Source organism: Copadichromis virginalis, linkage group LG20 (assembly GCF_057382275.1).
Source record: "Copadichromis virginalis isolate Kocher_CV1m ecotype Utaka linkage group LG20, C_Virginalis_male_GT1.1, whole genome shotgun sequence".
Taxonomy (NCBI): domain Eukaryota; kingdom Metazoa; phylum Chordata; class Actinopteri; order Cichliformes; family Cichlidae; genus Copadichromis; species Copadichromis virginalis.
In genome coordinates, this window is record NC_140637.1 from 4,797,495 (window position 1) to 4,810,037 (window position 12,543).

The window sequence follows — 12,543 nt, forward strand, 5'->3', positions numbered from 1 at the left end:
CCATATCAGTCTAAAAATTTTAGCCTGTTTTAAAAAAAAGTTTCCATCACCTCAGATAAATGGAAATTGAGCCAAACTAGCATTTGGCTATTGGTATATTTAATCCTGTATTAAGAATTAATAAGAATTACATTTTTGGTTTTTATAGTTTAAAAACTTTCCAAAGCTTTATTGAATACTTGGAAGCCGATGACTATCCCTGTTTAAAATATATGAGCAAAATAAAACCGAGTGGCCTGAGTGAGAAACTTAAATGCATGTACTCAATGGCCCAAGCAATGCAGAAGCACACCATGAAGATAGAAGACTTTTTTGTTTTATTTATTTATTTTTGATAATTCATGTGACAGGATGACATCTGGAAATCTGTTGTGAAGTTCAAACTAACACTTCCATCAATGTTCTTGATGTCGTAATCCTAATTATTGCCCATAACAATGTCATTTTAAAATAATTATGAATACTTGATGGCTTTATAGCAACTGATCACACGCTCTAAAACAGTTACACTGTATAAACCTCAATCTTGATTTTGGGGGGAGGGGTGACAGCTTTGAGTCCCTAAGCTCTAACCCCTCTAAAAGATGGCTGCAGAGGAACCAGACTAAGAACCTAAATGAGAGACTTGCGTGCATTGTTTTGCTTGATGATTGTATTTGAGATTTTTTTTACTCTACAGGAAACCATTGAATAGTTAATATTTGTGTGATTTGCTCACTTTACAACAATCTACTGTGAACGTTAATCAGCATTAAAAAATTATTGTTGAACCAAATCCTCTGTGGAGTTCAGCAGATGGTAGTGGGAGGGTTTTTCCTGTTTTTAAAATGTCACGCTAAAACTTTTTTGTGCCTTTTTGTTGTTTCTAAATTTTAATAACAAGGCCATTTAAAGTGGGTAGCAATATACTGTGAGGTGAGGAATTTAAAAGCTAAGTGTCACTGGCACAGACTCGCATAAGCTCATGGGACACTTCATTAGTTACACCTTGCTAGTACTGAGTTCAACTCCCTTTTGCCTTCAGAACACACAATTCTTCGTGGCATTTATTCAACATTCTCACAGATTTTGGTCCATATTGACACAGTGGCATCACACAGTTGCTGGAGATCTGTCTGCAGTGCATCTTGCTATCAACCCAAAGCAGTCTGGCCATTCTCTTTTACACTGGATCATCCTCTGTAAACCCTAGAGATAGCTGTGTGAAGGAACTCTCAGTAGATCTGCAGCTTCTGAAATACTCAGACCAACCTCTCTGGCGCCAACAACCATGCTGCGTTCATTCTTCTTCATGTCTTTATGCCTAAATGCATGGATTTTCTGCATTGTGATTGGCTTATTTGCATTATTAAGCAGTTGAATGTGGTTGATCAAGAACTCTTGTTTCACGTTTTCAACCAGAAACGCTTCGTTCTGTGTGAATATCTTTACGTTTGTTAGTAACACAAGTGCGTGGGTTTGTTAGGAACAAATGCATTCAAATGCAAAACGGTACAGATCTGAATGTGAATCCTTGGACTGAGTTCTTGCAGTATTATATGCATTCATGCCACACATAATGAAAATGCCTACAGACAGTTATTTTTATTGATGTGAGCTATTCCCATGAAAGTTAGTTTTTAACGTTATTTTGTGACATATTGTGCAGTTTGTGTCCGCACAGTAATATAATGTTAGTGTTTAGGGTGGGGAGCTTATTTTATCAAATAAATAGAAATGCATTTTATGATTATGACTGGTTATAAGACAAGTAGATTTTTCCTTTTGTTTAATTTGTATGAGTATTGTGACAATAACAGAGTGGAATAAAGATGGAGTTGAACTCAACGTTCAGCTAAACATCAGTTTTGGTTTTCTCACATTCAGTTAAAAATGTGAAAGAAAAATCAGGTTCTTCAAGTTGCAGCTTATTACTCAAATATGTGTCTTGACTTTTTAATCTCCATTCAGGTTGGATACAGGTTTGGAGCCTTGAAAAAAATAAACCCTTTACAGTTTGCTAGCCAATCAAATGTGGTGTGTTTTTGTCCCCGGAGGTGGTGTTTTCCCCTGACCTCTGTGTGACCTCAGCAGCTTCCCTTGTTTAACACATTGAAGTTGAGTGAAGAGGTTCAGTCTTTCGCTGATTCACGCGGGAAGTTAGGCTTCACTGTCTATAAACAGGACCAGAATTTGTAGGATAAGCAGTGAAGTGAGCGGGGATGGCTGAGCTTTAAACAACACAGGTAGCTGCTGAATAAGCGGAGGAGAAGTTGGGGGAGGAGTGAGCGCGCTTCTCGTGCTTTTGAAGTATTTATGAGTATCTTCCACTAAGATTGAACTTTTCTCTCAGAAATCTGAGTGTCAGCTCAGGTAGAAATAATTTCACCCAGGGAAGTTTTAAGGTATTCATACTTTAATAACATTAAGGTTAGCAAGAAACTGACCTATAAAAAGAGCATTGAGGGTTTTCTCTGAGTCAGGACACGCCATTCAAAAAGGGAAGAGCAAGTTTCATGTTGCACTGATCAGATGTTTTATTTGATCCGACTATTTGTTCCACTGGTGTGCAACATCTACTACAAACCTGTTTATGTTTTAGTCACTGGTCTTTCATACACTCAAACACCCTGTTATTATGGTCATCTTTTAGCTGATTTATCACATCGCTGGCCCACTGCGCACAAAACCTTTCCTTCTCTGCTCCTACACCCACACATTCTCATTCACAAACACATGAACATTTAGACAACCAAACACGAGCGCGCGCACGCACACACGCGCGCGCGCACACACACACACACACACACACACACACACACACACACACACACACACTTTTACACACAGAGAGAATAAGCTACCCTGAGAAGGGAATGCTGTATTGGGTTTTCTTCAGGAAGCACAGCTCCTCCAAAGCTCTGGTCAGATGAAAGGCGAAGAGCTGTATCGATTGGCCCCGAGCGGGGGGTGGTGAAGCGAGTGGTGTGTGTGTGTGTGTTCTGGCAGGGGTTGGTGGGGGGGCAGAGCCTGTGTCTGTGTGTGTCTGCCTGATGCAGGGCTGCCAGCCAGGCGAGGAGCAAAAGGCCAGAGGGGTACGGGGGACTGTGAGGGAGGGGGGCAGTGAGATGTCGCGGTGGCCCTGTGGCTCCAGCGTAACCCCCTGGCCCCTCGGTGGAGAATGTACAGCACGTACACACGCGCAAACACGTATGCACACAAATACACACACACACACACACAATGCCAGCGCCAGTCTGCTGCTGTTGATGAGAGCTGTCAGAGAATGAACAACATGGCTATGAGCGAGAGAGAGCAGGCTGGCAAACATGCACAAAACATTTTTTTTCTTCCAGTTATCTAGTCTTACTTTTAGGAGTATTATGAAAAACATTTTTTAGTATCATAACAGATACTGACTTTGAGAGGAAAAATGCATTTTTTTTCTTTCTTGTAAAAACAAAAATTAACAAGTGTTAAATATCATAAATGTAATTTGTTTTTAGTTAAATCTGGAGCTATCTGATAGCAGAGATATGGCAAAAAATTAACTCGCTTAACAACTGTGAAAGTGGACCCCATGTCAGTTTTCAGCATTCTTTATAGTCAGGAATATAAAGCACTGAGTCAGTCTGATGATAATAACTTTAGAACAGCTGAGGTATTTACTTTAATACAATGATCTGGCATCCCTCCCCTTACTTCAAACTTGGGGCAACAGATGGCCGCCCCTCCCTGAGCCTGGTTCTGCTGGAGGTTTCTTCCTGTTAAAAGGCAGCTTTTCATTACCACTGTCTTCAAGTGCTTACTCATAAGGGGTGGTCTAATTGTTGGTGTTTTCTCTATATTATTTTAGGGTATTTACCTTAAAGTATAAAGTGCCTTAAAGTCATTGTTGTTGTTGTGTGGAACCAAATAAATAAACCTAAATTGAATTGGCATTCATGCATTACTTTTCTATTCTTGATTTGTTGTTGAGGATTTTCTCAGTGCTAAAAAAACAAACAATGAAATTGTCTCTTTTTCTGTCACTATCTATAAAGAGTGAAGCTTGTTGGCTATTCTAGTAAAGATAAATAGCTTTTTGACAGAATTCTTGTCTTTCTCTTTGCCTATTTAGCAAAAACAATTAAAGGTGCTACTTTTATTGTGAAATTTAATCTAAACCGAGCCTAAATCCTCATTTCCCAAGTCCAGGTTGGCCTTCTGACTTATGTGGCGGTCCCCTGTTATTCAGTGGACAGACTCCTACTTTGCTTTGGACCGCCATTGCTAATGGTGATCCCTGTCTCACTAAATGATACAAAGGAGCAGTGTCCTCAGCTCCAAATCTTAAATGCCATGTTGGGTTCTTGGTCTTGACAAATAGAAAACGATACAAAATATCGACACAGTCCAAGAGTTCGAGTCAGGACAAGACAGGAGACTTGCAGGAGAGGCAGCTCTGGATGACGTTGAGGACTACCACTGCTGATAGGGAATCTTGAGACAGGACAGGCTGAGACTTTCAAAATAAAACACCCACATATACAGTAGCCCCTTTAAACTTGCCCAACACTTTTAATTTAAAGGAAACAACTGAACTGTGTTCACATGGAGCAAAATACTATTGTTTTTAACTTGTTAGCGAAGTTAAATTCAGTACTGCAAATGTGAAATCTACTTATACTCTTGTTTTTCCTAACACTATTCAACGAGAAACAAAACTACAGCCTGAGATAAGTAGCTTACACCAAAATCCGTACGGAAGATTAAGTTGTAAATCATCCTCTGGGTGTTAGATAGCGCTGCCACGGGCTCATTATGAATGAAAGCAGGTTTTCTAAATAGGTAAATTAAAAGTTAAACACTGATGGGCTATAATTTCACTTCTTAAAATTATGTAATGTGAGCTGCTATCAGCTCACATTACATTGGCTGAATTCTTATCCCTCCATGCGTCTTTTGACCGGAAGCCACCCGTGTCAAACAACCCAGACTCTTTAAAGGCCTTCAGAGACTGTAGTTGCTTTTAATTCCAGATGCATGCAGTTGTTTTTTGTTTTTGTTTTTTAGCTTACAATTTGTACCTAGTATTAGACAAATAGCTGTGGCATACATAAATTCCCGCTCAGTGGCTTATCAGATTCGTTTAAGCCAATGCAGGACCATATGTTGACTTGGGCCCTCTGTGCTTTGTGCCCCAGGGGAGAGATCGGCCAGGGCGGCTCACTAATTGAAATGTGTTGGCGACTCATTGACGTCTCGGCTCCAGTTTCAGGGCTATTTTGAACCGCAGTGCTGATTGCTGGTTTCACATCACACACAGGAAAAAAATCAATAGTAGCTGGGAGAGCTAGGGTTTATTCTTTGCAAGCAGACATTAATGCTTTGCAGAGGAGGGTTTGATATTTATCATTTGTCATTTTCTCTCAGCAGATCAGGCTGAACTGTAAAACACGTCTAAACTGCTGAGACTGATAACCAGCACTGCTTGTGAAGAGTTTCCAGAAAATGTTCCGATTCAGAGCTGCGTTCACACAGCTGACCAGGTCAAGTCACTGCTCGACTTTTTCCACTTTCCCTTAAAACTTTTCTTGTGTTTCTTTTTGCATGATTTCATCCGAGAGAGAAACTCTTGACCCCAGAAGGGGCCTTGTTATGGAAAACAGGCGCCTTAAAAGTATTTCTCTTTTCAGAAGGTTGAATCTTTTGGTGTCTTCCAAAGGCATCAGCGTGATTATATACTGTCTTTTCAGTTTTATTTGGCAGCTCACCGGATAGAAGACGACTATTTCAACATATCTAATTGAGAGAATTTATTTACCCAACATTGTCCAATTTCCACACGCAAAAAAACCTATAATTTAGAAATTCTTTAAATCACTAGTTTGGACAAAGAGTCCATTTTTGGTCCACTGTTAAATCTTGTAGAAAATCTAGAAATATTTAACATTCAAGGGCTTACCTCTTAGATCCACAGCTGCATTGCCATTCATTTAACTTAATGATCTCACAGTGCCTGCCTTTGCTGTGGTGGAAATGGTGACCATTGTTTTGATCTTTTGTTGGATTCCAGAGGCCTAATTTGGTATTAAATTGTGGTCATATATGGTACTGCCCATATCAATTAGTTCTGTTTTTATTGCATTGTTTGAAATCACGAAGTCGGATCTCTTGAAGGCTAATGTAGCCGACTATCTGGGCTTTGGCTGCCGGCGCTGCTACCCTTCAAACACAGAGTGAGCCCTTTGAAAAATGGATTGCGGAAGAGATAAGAAATAATTTATGTTCCTATCACTGCCTCACACAAATATGGTGGGGAATACTGTGCCAATAACTCCCACAAACTCAGAGAGGCATGCTATCTTTTACTGCACGAATTATTAACGGCGCTTGGGAGGAAGGGGAGACGCTGTGCATTTTTTTTTTTTTTTTTTGCTAGATAGACCTGGCTCATTGCTCGTCGGGGCTTTCAGTTGAGTTCACCACACAGCATTACAATCAAAGATAAGGACTCCTGCTAAACTGCAAAAAAAATGGCTTTGAATGCAAAACTGAATAAACAGTCATGCTGAATTTTTTTAAATGTTATAATTTCCAGCCACATCATAACGTAAGTGGAGGTTTTATTTAAAGAAAACGAGAGGCTGTGAAATCATTATTTTGTGTGTGTGTGTATGTGTGCATGCTCGGTGTCTGTGTGCTTTTTCTGTGTGTGAACAGGGAATACAAGGAGGAGGAGGGGAGACAGTCCAAAGGGGAGTGTTGAGGGAGGATACTCGGGGTCGGGTGTCCGCTCGCCTCTGTCGGCTGGCGTTGACAGCTACAGACGCTGGTCTAAAATGAGAATCCTCTTGGGCCGCCTGCCTGCCCATCCAGCAAGAAAATAAATCCCATGTGGAAGAGCCGCTGTGTGGGATCACAGACAGCCGCCTGACCCCCCAGATCCACTGGGGGAGGCCAAGGGCGCCGGCACGACAGCATAACCCCCACTCCCCTCCACTCCCCAGCCCTCCCCCTCCCCCTGGGTTTAATGTTTCTCCGCCTGCTTGCCAACTCTGAAATTCTGGAGTTACAAGACTGTGTTGATCTCACACTTGTGCAGTTTTCAAACTTATTTTAGGCTAGTTTTTTGAACGACTGTTTGGTTAAAGATTTAGCTTTAGGCCCAGGTTACACCACAAAAATAGCAGAGTGGTCTCTTTGTGTTCACAGGCCAATGCAGTGTTAAAAATGTTTTAAAAAGCAAAATGAAAGGAAAACATGACTTAAACCGCTTTGAAGAAGCTGCTGATTTTTGTTGCAGGTGTTTAGAGACTGCAAACAGGAGCCAGAAAAGCTGCCGTTGTAGCACTCTGCACATATTGAAAATGCTGTAGATGAATTTTCAATTGGATGTGTTGTTTAGTAGACTGTAATCACAAGAATGCTTTGAATTGACAAATTTTGTGCTTTCCTTTCCAAAGACTTGTTAGAATCTGGCACTTTTGATCTATCATTTTTTTTCTTCCCCCATCTTGTGATTTTTGATCATTTTCTGTGTCTGCTAACAGAGGTAGAGTCAAGGCCTCGGAGACTGTATCCTCTCTGAACGTTTGTGATATTAAATTCCACAAATTCCAATTTAGAAGAGCCAAACTCCCTGCGGTCCCTTGAGAAGTTTCAGGTCTAGATCAAATGAAAATGAATCAGCAAAGGTAGCATCCTTTTACTGGAGCAAATAACACCGAACAGGAACAACTACTACAACAGAAGTTTGACCTGAACCAAGAGGTGCCATACTCTGTGAATGCCAAAAGAACCAAAGCGAGTCTGAAACGTGGAGAAAGATGAAATCGGTATCAAGGGCAGGTTAGGATTTTTAATTTTTATAATGGCCCAGATTTTTTTATAATTTGTTTTAGTCACCCTCTTTTGTTTAAAAAAACAAACAAACAAACTGATATACTCGCTCGATCGTAATCTCCATCTTGCTGATACTAGGGATTGTGTGTCCTTATGCAAGGGCTGTTTACCATTGTTACTCATTTTATTATATCACAGCTGTACAGTGTTAAAAATGTGTTGAAATATAGAGTAGAAATTTTAACACCAATGTGTTGTTGCTGTTTTGTGTTAATTTGGATAACCCAAAAGCCTTGTGTGCATTATTAATGAAATACCAAAGTGAGCTCCTGCTAACCTGTGCGCGGTGTACTCTGAGGATTATGATGGAAGAATCATCAACTCTGTTTCATTAGTTCTGTTCCAGAAATCTGATTCATCCACAATGAGACAGGTTTATTATAAGTGCACCTTTTCCCTCTCCTTTAGCCTTTAGCTTGCTCTTTAGCTGAGCAGCAGCAGCTCAAACCCTCCATTTGCATCTGCCCTGGAAGTGTCCCGGCACAGTGTTGGGCTGTAGGTCATCTGTGAAAGTGTCCTATGTCCGGTGTGTGATTCCAACACACATTTAATAGAGTTGGGTAGGTTAGGTTTGTACGCACTGTGTTGTTTCAGTAGGTGTATATCTGCCATGATCAGGACCCAAGAAGCGTGATGGATTGTTGGTGAACCGGAGACAAGGAATTGTAAGCAGGATCAACGCGGAATGGATTGCCGGAGCTCTAAATTGACAGGGAGACAGAGCGTGGGTGGGTTTCTGGGTCGGCAGGTGAGTTTCCAGAGAAGCGAATGGGTGTAGAGGGGAAATGCAGGCTGAGTGCAGGTAAGCAGCTCCTCTGGTTGCTGAGGTGGTGCCAAAAGGAAGCAGAATTGTTGGAGCTATCACCAGACTGCAGGTCAGTGGGCTCCCAAATAGACAGGGTTCGGACGAGGTTTCCAGGTAGGTTACTATGGAGAGCACTGAGATATAAGGTAAGTACACTAGTCTTTATTTGAAAACAGGTTTAACACAAAGGCGGTCTAAGTGTCACCATGTTGATGGGGACAGTGCTGAGGAACTGCCGACTGATGACTTCATTACAAACAGGTGCGGGAGGAATGGCTCACAGCAAGAGGTTCAACCCCAGGACAGAAACCACCAACAGCCACAGTAGAACAATGAATATAGGAAGGAGGAAAAAAGGCAGAAAAACAAAACCTTATAACAATATTGTAACATCTACAGACGGGTAGATTAATTAAAACAGTAGCCGTTGTGTCACACGACTCAAATGAAACTGCTTCTATGAAGACTCTGATTAAAATACAGTTTTTTTCTCCTTTTAAAATGGAGCTTGTTGAGAAGAATGTGTAGGTCTACGGAGCAGAGGTGATGAGCTGTGTGACAGTAGAATGAAGTACCAAAGAAATCTTAGTCTTCATATTCTCTATCCTAGCCCATGCCAAAACAGTCACAGCCTGTTATCTAATACAGGTCTGACATCCCTGGATACTGAAAGTCTTAATATTTCTCCATGTTTTGCTTAAAAGAGCCAAGACCAGCTGTGTGATCACAGTTATGCTAATACAGATTGTTTGGTTCTTCAAAGCTGCAGAAGAACCAAACTAAATTCACTAATCTGGAAATTTGTACTCCGACTAGTGTCACCAGCTAGTCGGATACTAGTAATGATGACCATCAAGTATGTGATGAGAGGAAGGATGAATTGTAAGATGCAACGTATTCACTGTAACAAGAGCTTCTGCTTGAATGTTAGTGGGAATTTACCGAGATGACAAACGCATAAAAAAAATAACTGTACAGAAAGCAACTGAGAAATGTACTCATTTTAGTTTAGTTATTAACTTGTGTTTCCATCCACTGCCTTGATTATATCAGTTATGTTATTATCATTTAATTATTCACATTTTGACTATCAAAGAAGCTGAGGACAAAAAAAGAATAAATACAAAAAGTATTTTTCAAATACGGATGAAGACTTTTTCTTTCTACTAAGGTGAAACTTCGCAGGTCGCAGAACATTTTAATGTTAGCTGTCATGTTAAAGCAATTATACAAAAGGCACAATTTGGGGGGGGAACAAAACTTGAACCCAGCAAATGAGCCAAAATACTAATTCCCTTGTTTTTCTTCAGAACAACTCATAAGATGTGGCAACAGCTTCTATTCAGGTAGCGTAAGCTCACTGAACCTGCTGTTTGCATCATATCACGGGCCTTGCTTTATAACATCTTTATTTAGCTCGCAACTGTTTAGGGGTGATGACGGGAATTCCCTTGTTTGACTCATATGTAAATGATCTCCTCCTGATTGAAGTGATGCATCTCTAAGACTAATGAGTCAGTGTACGCTAAAGGATCCTGATTATAATACCATATTCTCTATACTTAAAATGCTGGTGTTATTATCAGTGCACTACTCACAGCTGGTTCCTCTTGCAGGAAGGGGCAGAGCATCGTGGTTGGGTGATGGCCTATGAGTCAGACGTTTAGTCTTGTTTACGTTGAATAAACCTCCTTGTGGCTGTGACAACTGGTCCAACAGTTGCTTCTAATAATTGAAAAATCCGTGGTCCCCAATTTTTCACTACTTTGATCCATCTAAAACAAAAATGTATACAAAAATGGGGTGTAGCACTACATCACATGTTTAGGTTAAGCCTATCCAATTGGTTGATGGCACCAACTGGAAATCTGAACTAAGTGACTCCAATCCATGTGGTCTTTGTGCTCTTGCATGATGTTACAGGCTACAGTTAAATGACTATTAATACTAATTTAGTTGGGCAGCATAATAGTGTGGTGGTTAACACAGCAAGAAGGTCCTGAGTTTGATTCCAGTTGGGCCCTTTTTGTGTGGAGTTTGTCAGATATCTGCACTTTAGGTTGATTGGTGATTTTAAACCATGTATTAGGGTACACTGACTCATGCCAGCGTGAATGTTTTTTGTCACTGTGTTAGCCGTGCCATAGACTGGCAACCTGTCTAGGGTGTAGCCAACCTCTTGCACTGGGTCAACAGGGATGGGTTCCACCCCAAACCTGAATTGGATAAACAGGAGACGATGGATTGATATATGTATCAAGAGAACCCCCGTAAACTACAGAATGAAATAGCTAAGGCTTAACACCACAACTTTGGTCAGTTATCTGTCTGCAAAGGTATTAATTTCACCTTAGTGTTTTTAGCTGCTGACTAACAGCTTGTGTATTGTTGATGCTGTGGTTTCGACAAAAACTAGCAAAAGTAAAGTAGAAACATTTTTAAAATGATGTTCTGAAATTTCTTCAGTCCTTTCCACACGTACACGGGTGTTTTAGAAAACGTAGGTTTATCTATGTGTTTTGGCCTTTCGTACATACTTGCATGCCATTTTGGGTCACTGAAAACTGAGCTTTTGGAAACTTGACTTTAAGAAATTCCTTTTCTCTGTTTACATGTGAGCAAGGAAAACAAAGATTTTTTTATTGCAACATCAAAAGTAGGCATCTTTATCATCTTTTATGATGCAAGACTGTGATTCTTGTTATTGTTTGCACGAGGCTTGTGACTGGGACAACATTTCTGTAGAGTTAGGGTCATATTGCCACCTGGTACTTGAGTATGCTCTTGGCAGTGCTGGATGTTATTTTTTTTAGTGTTTGTGTATTGATATTGTTCAAAACACTGCTCATCTAGATGGGATAATTATTACTGTTATTATTATTATTTTTTTTAGGATTTTAGGAACCTATTAAAGTAAACAAATGGTTGTGCGTGGGTGGTGCATAGCTTTGCAGGAGTCTACACGATGTAGCTTTCCACTGTCACTCTGTAAAAAGTCGTGGGGTCAACAACTGGCCGTGAGGTCCTCTTGATTTTTCTGTTGATCCTGCAGTCAGCTGTGTATAAAACCAAAGTTGTATAACATAAGAGCCGAAGTGAAACCAAATGAAAGGTGTCCACTGGGGCACTTTTTGAGCTGCTTGTGTTATTTTTAAAATCTTTGGTCTGTACTTGGTAAATTGCACTATTTCTCTTTCCTGCTCAGGCACAATTTTTAACAAATCAGCATTTAACCTAGAAAACCATATCAGTCTGATTGGGCTTTGCTGTTGGCATAGACGCTATAAAAGATGGGCGTAGCTGCTGTTTTTGAAGTCCCGTTTTGAAACCTTGAGATGAGCTTTTCTGGTTGCCCAAAAAAAAAAAAATGGATGTGGTAGAGATGGGTGGGTCTCTGTGTAAAGTTACACGCTTATTAGCAACAGTTTGTCAATCGCAAGGCGTTAGCTAATGATTATATGGTTTCATGATCACAGATTATCCTTAATTTAGAGTTGTTTTTTTATTCGCTATGACTCAAAATGACTGACTGAGCTCAAACTCAACATGAAACTGTTGAGAGGTCAACGCAGGAAGCTGTTTTCCAGTAAACTTCTAATGGACAGGAAGTGTGTTTGAAACCACAGCTGTTGCTCTCTGGTGGTTTTCAGATGAAATGCAAGTTGAGCACACTTCAACATGGGCTTAATTTTTCCAGCTGGGAAGCTACCTGAGTGTTTTATACAGTCTGTGGCTGGTTTTCTTTTTTAGAGGACTGCACAAATGCGTGTCTGTAGGTTGCATGTCCATAATCCTTAACAGTACAGTTGCAATGCAATCGCACGCAAAGGCGTTATCATAAAACTAATGGGATAACATTGGAAGTTTGGGGT